The sequence below is a fragment of the Lepidochelys kempii genome, chromosome 7 (assembly GCF_965140285.1).
Source record: "Lepidochelys kempii isolate rLepKem1 chromosome 7, rLepKem1.hap1, whole genome shotgun sequence".
NCBI classification, from domain to species: Eukaryota; Metazoa; Chordata; order Testudines; family Cheloniidae; genus Lepidochelys; species Lepidochelys kempii.
The window spans coordinates 24,606,842-24,619,637 of record NC_136386.1 but is presented as its reverse complement, the minus strand read 5'-3'; positions in this window follow the sequence as shown (position 1 = coordinate 24,619,637).

Genomic DNA, 12,796 nt, shown 5'->3' with positions numbered 1-12,796 from the left:
TTAAACTAGGTTCACCAGGGGAAGGAGACCAAAGCCCTGAGGTAAGTGGGGAAGTGGGATACCGGGAGGAAGCACAAGCAGGAGCACATGAGAGGGGAGGGCTCCTGCCTCATACTGAGAAAGAGGGACGATCAGTGGGTTATCTCAAGTGCCTGTACACAAATGCACGAAGCCTGGGAAAAAAGCAGGGAGAACTGGAAGTCCTGGCAGTCAAGGAATTATGATGTGATTGGAATAACAGAGACTTGGTGGGATAACTCACATGACTGGAGTACTGTCATGGATGGATATAAGCTGTTCAGGAAGGACAGGCAGGGCAGAAAAGGTGGGGGAGTTGCACTGTATGTAAGAGAGCAGTATGACTGCTCAGAGCTCAAGTATGAAACTGCAGAAAAACCTGAGAGTCTCTGGATTAAGTTTAGAAGTGTGAGCAACAAGGGTGATGTCGTGGTGGGAGTCTACTATAGGCCACCGGACCAGGGGGATGAGGTGGACGAGGCTTTCTTCCGGCAACTCGCAGAAGTTACTAGATTGCAGGCCCTGGTTCTCATGGGAAACTTCAATCACCCTGATATCTGCTGGGAGAGCAATACAGCGGTGCACAGACAATCCAGGAAGTTTTTGGAAAATGTAGGGGACAATTTCCTGGTGCAAGTGCTGGAGGAACCAACTAAGGGCAGAGCTCTTCTTGACCTGCTGCTCACAAACAGGGAAGAATTAGTAGGGGAAGCAAAAGTGGATGGGAACCTGGGAGGCAGTGACCATGAGATGGTCGAGTTCAGGATCCTGACACAAGGAAGAAAGGAAAGCAGCAGAATACGGACCCTGGACTTCAGAAAAGCAGACTTTGACTCCCTCAGGGAACTGATGGGCAAGATCCTCTGGGAGAATAACATGAGGGGGAAAGGAGTCCAGGAGAGCTGGCTGTATTTTAAAGAATCCTTATTGAGGTTACAGGGACAAAACATCCTGATGTGTAGAAAGAATCGTAAATACAGCAGGTGACCAGCTTGGCTTAACAGTGAAATCCTTGCTGATCTTAAATACAAAAAAGAAGCTTACAAGAAGTGGAAGGTTGGACATATGACCAGGGAAGAGTATTAAAATATTGCTCGGGCATGTATGAATGAAATCAGGAGGGCCAAATCGCACCTGGAGCTGCAGCTAGCGAGAGATGTTAAGAGTAACAAGAAGGGTTTCTTCAGGTATGCTGGCAACAAGAAGAAAGCCAAGGAAAGTGTGGACCCCTTAATGAATGAGGGAGGCAACCTAGTGACAGAGGATGTGGAAAAAGCTAATGTACTCAATGCTTTTTTTGCCTCTGTCTTCACTAACAAGGTCAGCTCCCAGACTGCTGTGCTGGGCATCACAACATGGGGAATAGATGGCCAGCCCTCTGTGGAGAAAGAGATGGTTAGGGACTATTTAGAAAAGCTGGACGTGCACAAGTCCATGGGGCCGGACGAGTTGCATCCGAGAGTGCTAAAGGAACTGGAGGCTGTGATTGCAGAGCCATTGGCCATTATCTTTGAAAACTCGTGGCGAACGGGGGAAGTCCCGGATGACTGGAAAAAGGCTAATGTAGTGCCAATCTTTAAAAAAGGGAAGAAGGAGGATCCTGGGAACTACAGGCCAGTCAGCCTCACTTCAGTCCCCGGAAAAATCATGGAGCAGGTCCTCAAAGAATCAATCCTGAAGCACTTACATGAGAGGAAAGTGATCAGGAACAGTCAGCATGGATTCACCAAGGGAAGGTCATGCCTGACTAATCTAATTGCCTTCTATAATGAGATTACTGGTTCTGTGGATGAAGGGAAAGCAGTGGATGTATTGTTTCTTGACTTTAGCAAAGCTTTTGACATGGTCTCCCACAGTATTCTTGTCAGCAAGTTAAAGAAGTACGGGCTGGATGAATGCACTATAAGGTGTGTAGAAAGTTGGCTAGATTGTCGGGCTCAACGGGTAGTGATCAATGGCTCCATGTCTAGTTGGCAGCCGGTGTCAAGTGGAGTGCCCCAGGGGTCGGTCCTGGGGCCGGTTTTGTTCAATATCTTCATAAATGATCTGGAGGATGGTGTGGAATGCACTCTCAGCAAATTTGCGGATGATACTAAACTGGGAGGAGTGGTAGATACGCTGGAGGGCAGGGATAGGATACAGAGGGACCTAGACAAATTGGAGGATTGGGCCAAAAGAAATCTGATGAGGTTCAATAAGGATAAGTGCAGGGTCCTGCACTTAGGACAGAAGAACCCAATGCACAGCTACAGACTAGGGACCGAATGGCTAGGCAGCAGTTCTGCGGAAAAGGACCTAGGGGTGACAGTGGACGAGAAGCTGGATATGAGCCAGCAGTGTGCCCTTGTTGCCAAGAAGGCCAATGGCATTTTGGGATGTATAAGTAGGGGCATAGCGAGCAGATCGAGGGACGTGATCGTCCCCCTCTATTCGACATTGGTGAGGCCTCATCTGGAGTACTGTGTCCAGTTTTGGGCCCCACTCTACAAGAAGGATGTGGATAAATTGGAGAGAGTCCAGCGAAGGGCAACAAAAATGATTAGGGGTCTGGAACACATGACTTATGAGGAGAGCCTGAGGGAACTGGGATTGTTTAGTCTGCAGAAGGGAAGAATGAGGGGGGATTTGATAGCTGCTTTCAACTACCTGAGAGGTGGTTCCAGAGAGGATGGTTCTAGACTATTCTCAGTGGTGGAAGAGGACAGGACAAGGAGTAATGGTCTCAAGTTGCAGTGGGGGAGGTTTAGTTTGGATATTAGGAAAAACTTTTTCACTAAGAGGATGGTGAAACACTGGAATGCGTTGTCTAGGGAGGTGGTGGAATCTCCTTCCTTATAAGTTCTTAAGGTCAGGCTTGACAAAGCCCTGGCTGGGATGATTTAATTGGGGATCGGTCCTGCTTTGAGCAGAGGGTTGGACTAGATGACCTCCTGAGGTCCCTTCCAACCCTGATATTCTATGATTCTATGATTCTTTTCACCTGCCTGTGGGAGCTGCAGCTGCTTTGTCAGCAGAACCAAAAGACCCCTTTGGCTGCTCTATCTCTTTCTTGAGTCAGGGTGAGGAGTGGGGAATGCATGTTCTTACATGCATTCCCACTATGGGGGAAGTATCAGGGGAATGAGCCAGAATGCTCGGAATAAACCTCAGCCAAACCCTGCCAGGTTCCACATCAGATGTCAGCTATAGAGAAGCTCTCTTTCCCAGAGGAGACCACTCCAGGAAGGCACTGAAATTGTTGAAATTCTTAGAAATTTTCAATTCTTGGTTTGGTTTGTTCTTCTGCCACTGACTGCAATAGAATAAATGATGATTAAGAGTTGAGTCAACCTCTTAATTTCCCTTTTTTTTTTTTTTTTTTTTGCCATGCTGTGACTTTTCCAAAGTTGAAGAGGTTTTGGAAAGTTCAAGTGGCGGAAAGGAAGCTTTAGGACTCTGCCCCTTGGTAACCATTCAATAGACAGGGAAGTTTTAAAAAATTAAAACTGCAAAACAAAAAATGAAACCAGTAAATAGAAAAACTTGCACTTGGTGGCAAAAAGGGAAAAGAGAAGGGAGAGAAATGAAATTTTGAAAATGTGAAGTTTAACACTATACAGAATCAATGTAGCCGCTGTTAAAAACTGGTTTACTGACAGATTGCAAAAAGTAATTGTAAGTGGGAAACTAGTCTTCTAAAGGGGGCATCTCTACCATGGTCTTGCAGCAATCTGTTTTTGGCCCAGTGCTATTCAATAGCTTTATCCATATCTGGAAGAAAACATATAATCATTACTAGTAAAGCGTGGAGATGATACAAACTTTGGTGGAGTGGTAAATAATGATGGGGACAAGGTTATTTGTACAGACTGACCTGGTTTGCTTGGTAAGGTGGGTTCATTTGAACAACATGCATTTTAGTATTGACAAATGCACAGTTGTACACCTGGGAGCAACGGATATAGGTGACCAATTACCAGATGGGGGGACTGTATCCCAGAATGCAGTGACACTGAAAAGGACTTATGGGGTCATGCTAGATAACCAGCTGAACACGAGCTCCCCATTACATAAGCAAGAGAATATCCAGAAGGAGTCAGGAGGAGGTATTACTTCTGTATATGGCAATAGTTGGACCATTACTGCATTAGTGTGTCCAGTTCTGGTGTCCACACTTCAAAAAGAATGTTGACCAACTGGAAAGGATTCAGAACAGAGATACAAGAATGATGTGAGGTCTGGAAAACGTGCCTGATCGCGAGAGACTTAAAAGAAGTTCAATCTAGTTAGTTAATCCGAGAGATGGTTAAGAGGTGACTTGATCATGGTCTAAAAGTACCCACATGGGGGAGAGATTTCTGACAGTAGATAGTTCTTTAATCTATCAGAAAAAGGCATAACAAGATGCAAGGGTTGGAAACTGAAACTGGACAAATTCAGACTGGAAATAAGGTGTAACTTTTAACAGTGAGGGTAATTAGCTATTGGACCCATTGATCAAGCTTCAGTTTTCAACCTACAAGGCAGCCTTAGACAAGTTTTTTTTTCAGGTAATCCTAATCTCCGGCTAAAGGAGCCACCCACCACCTTCCACTGCAGTTGACTCAGTTAAGGTATTTGCCCTGACAGCTCTGAGCACTGGATCAGACCTTGCTAACCACATGCCAACCCATCTGATTCTGGTCAGTATAAACAATGTTACTGTGGTAATAGGGCATTCCTTGGACCCCCCTAACTGTTATCCGTCCCAAAGGCCCTTTCATGAACTATTCTGTTGTGGGTCAGTCTAGCCAGCCCTGGCACTCAGGCAATGTCCCAGGAAACACCTTTACATGCCTACCTAACTGCACTGAATGTACCTGTCAGCACTGTACATGAAAGCGGTTGGTATACGTAGGCTAGGCTATGGTGCTGCGTGATGGCTTGGATTATTCAGGTGACTGACCTTGCACATTTGGATGGCTGGTGTGTTTTCTCTGTTGGAAAGCTGTGGGAAAGCTTGTGCAGAAGGAATGGGTGTGTTTTGTGTGAAACTGTGTGTGTGCGGCTCTACCTATGAGTCAGGAGAAGCCAGAGGGCACTTTCCAGACTTCAGATTTTCCCAACACAAAACCATTCAATGCCCTGCCTTTTAAGTAGATTTCAGAACCCTGGTAATATGGAAGGGGATGGTGACGTGCACCTCATTGCCTGGCTGGCCAGAACTTCCTTATATACAAATTGCTTATTTGCAAAGCCCTCCCCCAACTGAACCAGAGGGGGAAGTGTTTATTCCAAGCCTGAGGGAAGGGGATGAAGAAAGGAATCTGTTTTGCTGCTGAAGGAAGAGCACTTCATGGGTGCTGTCAGGATCTGCTCCCAGTCTCTCTGCTGGGCCCATGAGTCCTCACTGAAACAAGGCAGGGCCAGAGGGCAGCAGTTTAGTAAAGTGAATGAGAGTGACTGGAAATGAAAGGGCACAAAGTACTAGTGAATTCATGTGCTGCTTTGCAAATCCCCTACAGGAGGAGTTCCCTGCCAGGGAGTGTGGTACCCACGTGCCCTTTGCCACTGGTTCCCTCACCTTCTGGAGCTACTGGATACAATGGCATAAAACTGCAGTGGTTCAAACAAAGAGAGAATGTTCCCGTTTGGTTTGGAACGGAGTCGTTCAGTTGGCATGAGTCAGACGTGGACATAGATTCATCTGGCTGGCATCACAGCTGCCCAGGCTCACTATGCATGCTCTGAGGCTGCCTGGACTTGCCAGCCACAATCACTCACCCTGGTGGAATGGCTGCCCATATGGACTTGCCCAGATGATATCCTAGGGCTTATCACTAGAATAGGTTGAAATGTTTTGATGGAACAGTTTTGGAGCAACCCGTATATTTCAATTAAATATTCAACAGGAAAGCATTGAAGCGTTTCGTTCTGACTTTCTCATTTCCATTCATTTCATTTAGGCGTTTTTTTGTAAAATATTTTATTACATTTATCTAGTTAATATCAAATATTAAGTAATAATATAAAAGTCAAAATGAAATACATCAAAATGAAACGTTTCAACAATTCCACAGTGAAATGTTTCAATGTTTCCCAACTGAAAGTTTTTGAAATTTCCCTTCCACAGAAAAGCTCAAAATTTCAACTTTTTGAAATGTTGGAACTTCCCCTGGAATGGAAATTCCATTGTCCTGCCAGCTGCGCTTGTCCCACTTCCACACATGAACACTTTGTACCTCCCAAGCCTTCCCTGGCAGGGCCGTGGCGTGACCTAGGGAGATAGCAGGGTCATGGCTACTTTTGAGGTATCTGATACACCCAGAAGAATTAGCTGAGGACCTTAGCAGGTTGAGTGACTTCAAACAGCTGCGTGGAGCTGTACAGAATTAGAGCTCTAGGAATTAGTGGCCCCTCTGGGGACAGAGATCCAGGCCCCCTTCTGTGGTAGAATGCTGTAGAATCTTCCTGTTGAAGGCAGCAGGAGTGGTTCCTGCTCTGAAGGGCGCTCGTGTCAATGGGCCTCGTGGGGCAGGAGAGTTTGTTGTACTGTATTCATGATTTTTATTTTTTTTAAGGTGCAGGCTCAGCAAGTTAACCAGGGATAGTCTGGTGACAGGCTTCGTGTGCCTGGATAGCAAGAGACACATTGTTCATGCAATCCTAAATCTGTTGGGAAAGAGGCTGGGGTTGGGCAATTCCAAGAGTCTGAAGTCAAGGGATGCAGGACTGTGAGACGCAGTTAACAACCCCAGGGCATATGAGAAAACTAGCAAACAACCCAGTATGCTGCAGTGAGACAAGCCCATGACAGGAATCTGAGGGCACGTGGACATATTACAGTTACAAGCCTGAGGATCCAAGCTGTCAGACAATCATAGTATTGTACAACTGGAAGGGAACTCAGTAAGTCATCTAATCCAGTTCCTTGCACTGAGGCAGGACTAAGTACCATCCCTGACAGGTGTTTGTCTAACCTGTTCTTAAAAACCTTCAGTGATGGAGAATCCACAACCTCCCAAGGTAATTTGTTCCAGTGCTTAACTACCCTTACACTTAAGACGTTTTTGCTAATGTCTGACCTAAATATCCTTTCCTGCAATTTAAGCCCATTGCTTCCTGTCCTGTCTCAGTGGTTAAGGAGAAAAATGTATGACCTTACTCTTTATAACAACCTTTTACGTACTTAAAGACTCTTATCATGTCCCTCCTCATTCCCTCTTGGGGAGTCGCCCCAGAGACTGCTCTTATTGGTCACCAAAGTGTTTGTGCTGTTGGTTCCCTGTCTGGTAGGTGCATTAATGCATGAATCCCAAACCTCAGAAGCATCTCACCTGATGACCTAGGGGAAGAGTCGGAAACTTCTACAAATGATGGGAGAAATAGAGGATTGCTGGCAGCTCCCAGTGGAAGACATGGGTACAATGGGAGTTGGCAATGTGAGAAGGAAGGTCTGGTGACTGAGGGTCTCCCGGGATCCTCCTCATATGAGAGAAGGTCCTTTGGTTCTCAGTGTGGGAAATGACTCCCCTACCACATCTCATGGTGAACAGACAGGTTGTAGTTAGCTTTCCTCATTGTGTCTTCATCCAATAACACATCCTTCCTGACACATTCCTTTCCCTTTCCCTTAACTTCCTGTCCCTCAATGTGTCACTTCCCTTCTGAACCCAGGAGAACTGTGGGATATGTGGTTAGAGGCTTTCTGGCTACATCCAACGTTGATTTTCTGGCTAATGTGGGTCTGTCGTATTTTGTCTCCAAGGCAGACTAAGGGAGTGTGTGTGTCACTGTGTTTCCTGGACTGAGGAGACTCTGGGTGCAAGTTGTTAGTGCCTAGCCAGTCGTCACTGTTTTGGGGAGTGCCTGTGACATGTGATTGGAAAATACAAAACAACATCTCTGTTTATGCAGCAGGATGGATGATAAATCCATTTGATTCATCTTAATTTCTCCTGCTCAGGCAGGAAATCTGGAAATAGCTACATCCCTTGCCACCTCTGATTGGTCCCCTGAGGCCACTTGCTCTTTACAGCTTAGCCACAATCTTTGATGTTGCTGGTGACCTCAGAGACAAGGACTAACAAAATAAGGCTGCTTCTTGAGACCCAATTTTGTCTAGTGGTTAGAGAAAGGGACTAGGAGCCAGGAACTTCTGAGTCAAAATCCTGCCTCTGCCACTGACTCATGGTGGTGTTGGCACCACTGCTGTGCCTCAGTTTCTTCAAAGTGGGTGGTGCCAACCTACTTCCAATGTGTGAGTGGCTTGTCGGGATTAATGAGTCAATGTTTGTGCAGGGCTCTGCAAAGGGAACGTGCTGTCTGTGGAAGATGTACTATTAGACGGTGAATAGGCTCGCTATTCAGGTAATGTATTAGTGTTTGTTGGTTTAAGTGCGGTCATGTTCCTGTCCCTCTTCAGTGTACTCTGACCCATCACCACGCCCCTTTCCTACACACTCAGCTCCCCACTCCTATCTTGTCTGGGCTCAGACGGGGCATACACATGCTTCCCATTCAACCCACTGAGGGGAATAATGAATTTATTCTGAAGGCTGGGTATGACTTGTTGTGTTTGAAGTAGCCAGTGTTAGCCAGCCAAGCCTATTTCCCTACACTGGCTACACGATAAATCTAAAAATAGCCTAGTTATCCTCTGCCTTTTTCCAAATCTGCGTCAACCCAATCTATAAATAGGTGCATGTGTCTGAATGGATATAAGAAAAGAGAGAGGATGTTTATGCAGTTACATAAAGCAGGAGAAGAGGGCACGTTCCAGTGGACAGAATAAATTTCTGCAATATATTTTTTGCTGGCACTCTTCCTTCTGTCAGCACTAAAGCAGCCCAGCAGGGCCATAGGGGTCGCTGTGCTGCTGGAAGCTGTGTCTTTCACATGAGACGTAAAATCAAAGTTCTGACTGCTTGTGCTCAGTTAAAATCCATGATGTCCTGGTCAAAGTCCAACCAGGGTGAACGACATTCTGCCTCTCCCAATTGCTCCTGTAATATCAATTAATTACGGACTCCTAATTCCACAACCTTCCCCACTTGAAGGGCTGTATGGCATTGCCATGTGCTGTTCCCCCAGTAGAGGTATCTGCATTCCAGTGGGGCAGAGGAGAGCAGGGACACCCGGGTGCGGGGTTTGTACACTCAGTTGGGAGGGTTTGCTAGTGGCTCGGGGATGCAGTGTGGGTGAAAGCTACTGTCTTAGGGTGGGATTTCCAAAAGCACTTAAGTGACTTAGGAGCCCCATTGGAGTTCCCATCTGAGATCTATGGGACTTGTGCTTCCAAGGCACTTAGGTACTCATTGAATTCCCATCCTAACTGCCTACCCTTCTCCTTGTGAGTTGCTGACCACCAAACTCCTGAATGGCAAAGAGGTGACTGGCTGGGTTAGAGCACCCCCACTGTCACACTCTCCTGTTTGTTTATGCTGCACTGATCTGCAGTTAGGGGGAGGCTGTGGGCCTGGCTCTATGCCAATGGGGGTTTCTCTGGGTTAGGTGCAACAGGAGGGTGGTTACCAGCTGTACCGAATTTACTTATTGACTAAATGAACTACAACTGGGGGAGTGCTCAAAAGGGAGCGACGGGGCACACAGGGAATTGTATTAAGTGTTGTCTGTGTATTCTCATGACCCCTGGCTGGGGAGCTCCACCACCCTGGGACATTGTCCTATTGGCCTGCTGCCTGGGGCGCTCTGGTCCTATGAAACACTTTGTCTCACACTTGGAGATATTTTGCCTGGCGCATCAGTACTCGAGGCAGCCTATAGGCAATGGAGGTGAACTGGACTGGGGAAGGTGAGGACTACTTTAACCTCTACCTACAGCAACAGAAAGAGTTAGATTATTATTCATACAAATTCTCATACTAGACACCCGAGCCTCCTGCCTCTGTCTTAATTTCACAAAACCCCCAACGCCGTTCCCTGAATGCGTGCTCCAGCTTTTGTTTTACTTGCAGAGGTTGTACAGATGTCAGTGAGGTTTTGCCTGTGTATAAACAATGCTCAAGCTGTGTAGAAGTGCCAAGGTCAGCCGGTCAGGTCTCCCAAGGGCCCATTTGTTGTCAGGTGAGATATTGGCCCGGGATCAAGCACGGTGACTCTGCCTCTGGAATGGAAACAGTCTCGCATGGAAGGTGTGCAAACAGACAAAGGCTGAAAGTGCATGTGCACCTGGGAGGGGGTGAGGGAAGCTTCCAAACTATTCAGCTTTGAGGGTTGCATTTACAAAGGGCTGCAAAGGGGGTTGGCTATTTAATTGCCTTTGAGTCTAATGGGAGAAGCCCGGTTAATCCCTGTTCAGCCCTCTCCATTTCTTGCCCCTCTATTGCGGAGCCTATTAGAACACCAACCAGTTGTCACCAAATGTAACTTGCTCGCGGAGTCATTGGAAGAGGTAAGAGGCACCTCCACATCTCCCTGTGGAGCTGCAGAATCTGTGTCTACAGTTTATACAGAGTAGGCTGTGCAGCTGGGAGAGGCCCAGCTTCCACTTTCATGCACATGTCCGTCAGAGTGAAGTGAGCCCAGTGACTGGGGCCTCCAGGGCATTGCAGTAAGTTCCAGCCACAAAGCTAAGGGTGGAGCTGCAGTGAGCGGGCTGGCTAGCTGGGATGCTCACATGGACGTTCACACGCACACCTCACCCATCAAAGATCTTGATAAGTTTAAAGCTGATTGTGGTTGGGGGAACTAATTGCCCCAACCGCACTCGCCTGAGCTCCCCTTTGGAGCTTAATCAGGCAGGGCATTTGGGTACATTTGTGAAATAATTTTGCTAAAGATAGTCCATGGCCAGAAGTTGACCTCTCTGGATAAACAAACATCCAGATAAGCCGTTGCTGACCTTGAGACCCTTACATAATCCAGCATGTGAGAATCTTACCTTTTCCTCATTGCAATTCCCCCTTGTCCCCAATTTGGGTTGTAGAACATCACCACAGAGAGGGAGGTGATCAACTTGTTGGTTCCTAGGCAATGGTTTCGAGATTCTTGGGCCCTAGGGATGAATTAATAGATATTAGGGCTTTTCTATGTATACCCTCTAGCCCACCTAGTGCCCACGTCTTCTCATGCACTTGGGTGCACTCTACTCTATGCAGAGCATGATCCAATCACAACAGAGGTGGGTGCAGTACCTTAAGCTTCTTTACGGTTTGGCTCACATGCAGTCACATGTGGGAGGTGTGAGCAGAATCAGTGCTCAGGGTCCTGCACCCAGGCAGGAGAAGGCTGGAGTCCCAGTCACAAAAGCCTGTAGGCCAGTGTTGGGGGATGTACCAATGCTTCAGGAACAACTGCTTGATGCAATGGTAGTTTCTCACTCTGAACTTGGCTCTGGAAGCAGGAACAACTGTCAATAGCAAGCTGAGTTTGAGAAGCAGCTACAAAGTAATCAATCAGTTCTTAAAACAAAGAGCCCCAAACCCAGCTATGTATCCCCAACTAGTTATAACCCCCACCCCCCCCCCACACCACCCCCAGCTGGCAACCTCTCTGGACCAGTGACTGGGGAAAGTTGAGAGGATGGGATATGTGATTTTTGAACGGCCGGGGACGCCTCCCAGGGTGGAGAGGAGACCTGGTTTCTGTGCTGGCCCCCACATGTCATGACTGTCAGTTTTCCCCATAAAGTGTTGCCTGAGGTGCTCTTCTGCTGCTGTCTCTCATTTCCCCCTCCCCTTACGGGAGATGAACAAAAGGAATCTACAGGGGGGATTTGCCAACAGGAGGGGAACCGGAACAGATGCCCTCCCTAGTGGTACAAACTAGTCAATGTGCAGAACCGGGCCAGTTAGGCTCAGCCAGCAATCCCCATCCCATACTGCCAAATGGTCTGTCGTGAGCCCAGAGCTTATTTACTGAGCACTGGAGTATGATGCAGGGAAAGGCTGGAAAACAGGACGCATGGAGATCTATTTAAGAAAAAAATCCTCAGCTCTCAAGATACAAAGCCCTGTAAATCCCCTAGATGGGGTTGTTTTCCTCTGGGCTTTGCAGCTACTGTCAGGCCTGTGTCACGCTACAGGCTGTTCTGCTGGCAACACTCTCGTCACCTCTGCTCTCCTGGGAGTGGAGCAGGGGGAGCTGGGTTACTTGCTTCCTAAGCTGCCAATGGAACAGTAGCTCCATTGGGGTCTCCGTCACATGGGTTCGCGCTCTCTGGAAATCCCTGAGGGAAACTCAAGTCAAACCCACCAGCACAGCTTTGCTTCATGTGGTGGTTCTGTCAGGACTGCGTTCCAGCCAGTCCTGCCTTGAGTCGTGCACATACTGTCCCTCGCTTGAGCACCGCACATCAAAGCTGGGAATAAAATCCCTGGAGTCTGTGACAACAACAAAAGCAATTCAACTATTTTTTCCTGTGCTGATAAGTTGCCTTTCCATTTGCCAAAGGCGCCACTCAGCTCTAGGCACTCCAACATCATTTAAAAGCTACAGTTCCTACAAAATCAAGGACCGAAATAGCTCAACCCCATTCTCACCCCGCCCCACCCCACTTCCATGCCCACTGGCCAGCTGAAATACAACTGAAACCTATCTAGTCCCATGCATCTCAATCCTCCCCGAACAGCCAGGACAATGCATGGCCCTCGTAGCATAACCTAACGATCCACTGACGCAAGCTATTTTGGGTTAGGAGCAGGGGTGAAAGTAAGTCGAGTGACTTACCGGTACTCTGGAGCCAGCTCTGGCCCCCGGAAGGGGCGGGGTTGAGGGGGTAAGAGCCAGCCCCAGCCCACCCTGTAAGGTAAGTGGGCCCCCCCCCACCAGGGTAGCAGCAGCAGCAGCCCGGGGCTCC